Below are 4,586 nucleotides of genomic sequence, written 5' to 3'. Positions count from 1 at the left end.
TGTTCACATTTTCTTGCAGATACCTTGACCAGAGCATAACTGGTTATCTTCACCCAAGAGACCTACTGTTGGACAATCTTTTTGGCTTTAAAGGTAAATGCATGGTTAGTCACAATGTCTAGTTACTGGGCCAAAAGGAGAAGGATATTGAAAGGAGTTGAGAGGGACAAACAGGAAATTACAGCTGCAAACAATGCTCTACTTGCTGTTATTCCTGACTTTGACCAAGTAAATCCTCATGTTAATGAACATCTACATGGAATGGCTACAACAAGCATGTGCTTTTGGCCCCCATTTACCCTCCGCAAGAAAGACAAAGGCAACAATTTAGCCATCCGCTGCACGCCTCCACACAGCACCTGGGAAAAACATAATTTTAAGTTCATGAAGGGAGCAGGTAAATGTGACTTGTGCATTTTATTTTTCTGTGTAATTTCTTTCTGTTTATGGTGCATAACTGACTTTCATTCATTGTTCCCTGATCTAGAATCTTGGCAAGAGGCGATGAGATATTTGGAGCGCTTCCAAACGGGTTCCAGCGTTGAAACGACAGACGATGACAAGAAGAGAAAGCGAAAGAGAACCTTAAATTCCAAGTACAGACCCCAGGCCTCTTCTGATGAAGAGGAGTCTAGTCTTCCAGATGCACCAGCTGTTCTGAGCTTTGAAAAAATCATAACGAGTAATGGTAACGAGTTTTCCGTGCTGCCCGATGCTCCAGAAGTTTCATTCATTCTAGAAAACCAGGAAAACGTTCAACCATCTGTAGACTTCAGAGCTGGTATGTACAATGTATTGCTGTGATGCTTAATTTGTGATCCTGCCACTAAACTATACCCTTTGTTAGATTTTCACATTTTTGTTTCCTATTTCTCAGAACAAGGTTTCTCACCAGTACTCCAGTCTCCACTTCTCAGAGCCAACAGTTTGAGTACAAGTAAGTGATGTTATTTGTGACATTGTTTGTCTTAAACTATTGCTTCTATTTAAGATGAGGAATCCTTTTATGCATAATCTGTTTTTCATTAGGGCACTTGACTGCCCTGGATGAAAGGTGTCTAGGTGTGTTGTACAATACAGTAAATATATGCAATAACTTCTAACATATTATTATGTCAATTTATCAATAGGAGAAAGTCAGCACTCAGTGATTGGCCCTTGGACTCCCCTGAAATCACGTGTACAGAATCAAGTTTTCAGCTATGAAGGTATATTCTAGACCTATATCTCTTAATATAGTGATTATATAATTATGTTAGTCGTAAATTTGACTGACTAAACCCTGCAGAATCCCTTTTCTTTTGTTATGTAGATGTCCAGAGATTCAAGACTGAGAACCAAGCCCTGAGGGAGGAGAACCAAGCCCTGAGGGAGGAGAACCAAGCCCTGAGGGAGGAGAACCAAGCCCGGAGAGAAAGCAATGCACGAGCAGGTGAGAACATGGCACTCTTTCTTAAAGTTTACACATTTGTGTGTAATGTAGGTTCCAAATTACCATTTGCCTATCTTTTTCTAGCTTCAGATGACAGCAACTCGCTTCAAGAGCAGGTGAAGCAAATTGGGACAGTGTTGAAGACGTTTGCTCGCACTGGGCAATCAGGTACGACTTGCAAACAACACCTGTGTTTGTTAGATTAATTCCCACTGGGGCCACCTATACATGTAGTAGACCAAGATATAAATGTCATAGTTTTGTAGTTGAGGGACCAGGACTGACTACTATGTTCTTTTATTCTGGGAATCCCTTTAGGTGCAGATCAGACCCTAATCCTGCTACGTCTTGGGGAGTTTGGCGATGTTGTGCGTAACATGGACAACAAAATGGACACCATTCTGCAACATTTCAGCGCCAATGTGTCTGTTGGAGATTTATCCCTGCCAGGTGATCTGTCACTCCCCCTAAACACCCAGGAAGATTTGGCGTTGCTTGACAGAAGTTTGAGGCAGGATAACGAGCTCCAGGAACGATTTGTAAGTGTGCTGCTATTGTTTATAACGCTGTAGGTTAATCTAAAGTCAAATTAAGATTGTACACTGCCTATTCTACAGTCTGAATTCAAAGCCTGTCACATTTTATATTTATGTATGAGAAATGTAATTTGGGGCACTTTTTTTGGATTTTCAGCTACGTTTTTTGGCTATCAAATGTGGGAAGGACCTAAAGTCAACAGTGTGGAGAATGCTTCAGAGTGTCTTCTCTAATCGCCTTTCCGTTGATACAACTTGGACTGGTGTAGGGGAAAAAGCATGTTTTAGAGACCTGTTCCTTAAGACCATTGTTCAAAGTAAGTTAGATATTCTTTAGATATTTTTAGATAGATGTGTATGTGATGTGTATTCAAATGGAATGACAGATCTGTATTTTCTACAGGGGCCATACGGAAGAACCCGGCAACCCAGGATGCCACTGATGAGGCGGTCCAGGTTAATGTTATGCGTTACCTGAAAGGAGCATCTGACCGTGAAGGTGGAAAAAGGCGCCGCACAGCTGAGAGGGACCCACAACCGACCCCTTAAACCTAGGCTGACTACTGAGAACCCCAGCATCACTGACAACTGGAACACTCACTACCCTGCAGTCTGTAACAGACTACACTCGACCAATCCACTTTTTTATAAAAAAACTTTTTTTTTTGTCTGGTCGATATACTTGTTAGTATTTTTCTTAATGTTTTTTTGTGATTTTATTGTTTGTGTAATATGTGTTAAATTGTGAATTAAAAGCACTCTTATACAGGCGCACAAGGAATCACTGAAGATATGCCAATTTGTGTTGCCTAATTTGGTGGTTGGGAAAAACCACAGAACCTGTAGCAGACTTGAAACAATTATAATTACTTACTGTCCTGCAATTGTTAGCTCACTACGCCACGCATATCGAACTACTCCAGACATTCACAGTGTAAATCTTGTGCCCCAGATCAGCAATGCCATTATAATTGTCTATTCTACCCCAGAGCTTTACTCAATTATTGCCACTTATCCTATTGTTAAGAATTGCTTGAAAATGTGATGTTATAGGCTACCTGAATTTATTTGGTATATTGCACATTATTTGGTACCATATATCTTCATTACTTGCTATAATGTTTACTGGTAATTCTTTTCATCCCATAACTGACCTCTTGGTAATATGAAAAAATATTTGAAGTGATATAATTTGCTTATAAGGCTGTTTTTAAACAATATATAATTGGAAACTTGCATGTTCTTTAGTGTGTACATTATGTATATATGTATCTTTTTTGTTATATTTCATTGAGCTGACATTTTGTTTCAATGACTATTACTGTACTTTAAAATGTGGAATTAAAACGTCAAATGGAAATTTATCTGGTTTGATCAATCATCATTCTTTATAAAATGCATGCTATAAATATTTTATATATATATATATATAATAGCGTTTGCCTCCGGTGGGCCGCGAAAAAGCTGCCTTTGTTATAACTGCGGCGAAACGGCGGTTGACCTGCTGGCCGTCCGCGATACGAAGGCGGTAGGAAGGCGGATGCCGCTTTTAAAAAAGCAGCTGCCGCTGGCGGTGCGCCGGCAAACGTGTTTGCGATTACGCCATACTGTCGCTTCTACTACCGCTGGAGAACCGCCGGTGGCCCGCCGACTCATTGCTATCTGGGGTCTTCCTGTCCCGTCTACTCCATTGTCATATTGTATGTATGTTTGTGTAGCAGTATTAATTAATACGTAATGTGTATCTGGCGTACTTTTGGCCAATCCTCATGTGAGGCTCCATCCTATAAATATCGCGAGTGGTCCTTCTGGCGCGCTCTCTTGCTCGTCAGTGACGGAAGTTGTGTTGTGCTTCCGGGTCGCTCTCTCCGGTGCTCTGCTGTGCTGACAGGTAGGGTAGTGGCTTCGTTGTCTCCACGCCAATATATTGTTCTTATCTGCAGTGATGGTTATTATGTGTTGGACGCTCATAGATCTCCGTTTCGGGGCCCAGTTTTCCATCTCGTCAGTCAGCACATTCAATAAACGCTACTGCATTATCGGTGACGTCGGCACGCGTCGAGCTGTCTCCCTCGGGTGTAAATTAATGCTGCTTGATCGGTATGTATGCCATGATGTGTGATTATTCCTTTCATTTTTAATTAGGGTTAATGGTAATATTTGTGTGTAAACAACAGGAATGAGGCCGGTGTAACTGGAGATCGTCGCCAGCAACACTGTTGATTCGCTAGCTGCTGTTTTGCCTTCACGGCTGTTTTGCAAACATTGTTTGTTTCTTGTACGGTTGTCTTTAAGACACTTATTTTGCCCTGTACGGCTGTCTTTCCTGGACTGTTGGTTCCCCTGAACTACTGTTTGCATTATATTTATATTGTACCAGCAACTGGAGCAGATTGCTGTGCGCTCGCCTTGCCATTGTACTACGGGGCAATTACACCTGCATGGTCCAAAGTATGTGCCGTTTGTTTCATGTGGGCTATTGTTTTTATGACGTTTGAATATAGCTCAAGGGGTTGGGGCTTTATATTATAATTTTGCTGATTAAGGAGTTTGTTTGTTTTCTGTTTGTTTGTGTTAAGTCCAATTTAGATTAACAAGTGTATTTATATTTTGTTTGA

General features: G+C 41.0%; 1 long non-coding RNA gene across 1 annotated transcript; it reads left to right on the top strand.

The window, feature by feature from the left end:
- The first annotated feature begins 1,847 nt into the window (after nt 1-1,847).
- Nucleotides 1,848-2,499, top strand: LOC307010661. The gene is made up of 3 exons (XR_013800233.1): nt 1,848-1,971; nt 2,126-2,285; nt 2,372-2,499. It is a non-coding gene; the product is annotated as an uncharacterized lncRNA (long non-coding RNA).
- The last annotated feature ends 2,087 nt before the right edge of the window (nt 2,500-4,586 follow it).

This window comes from Phoxinus phoxinus, assembly GCF_949152265.1.
Source record: "Phoxinus phoxinus genome assembly, chromosome: 14".
NCBI classification, from domain to species: Eukaryota; Metazoa; Chordata; class Actinopteri; order Cypriniformes; family Leuciscidae; genus Phoxinus; species Phoxinus phoxinus.
The sequence above is the reverse complement of the archived record's forward strand: the minus strand, read 5'-3'. Positions and strand labels throughout refer to the sequence as shown.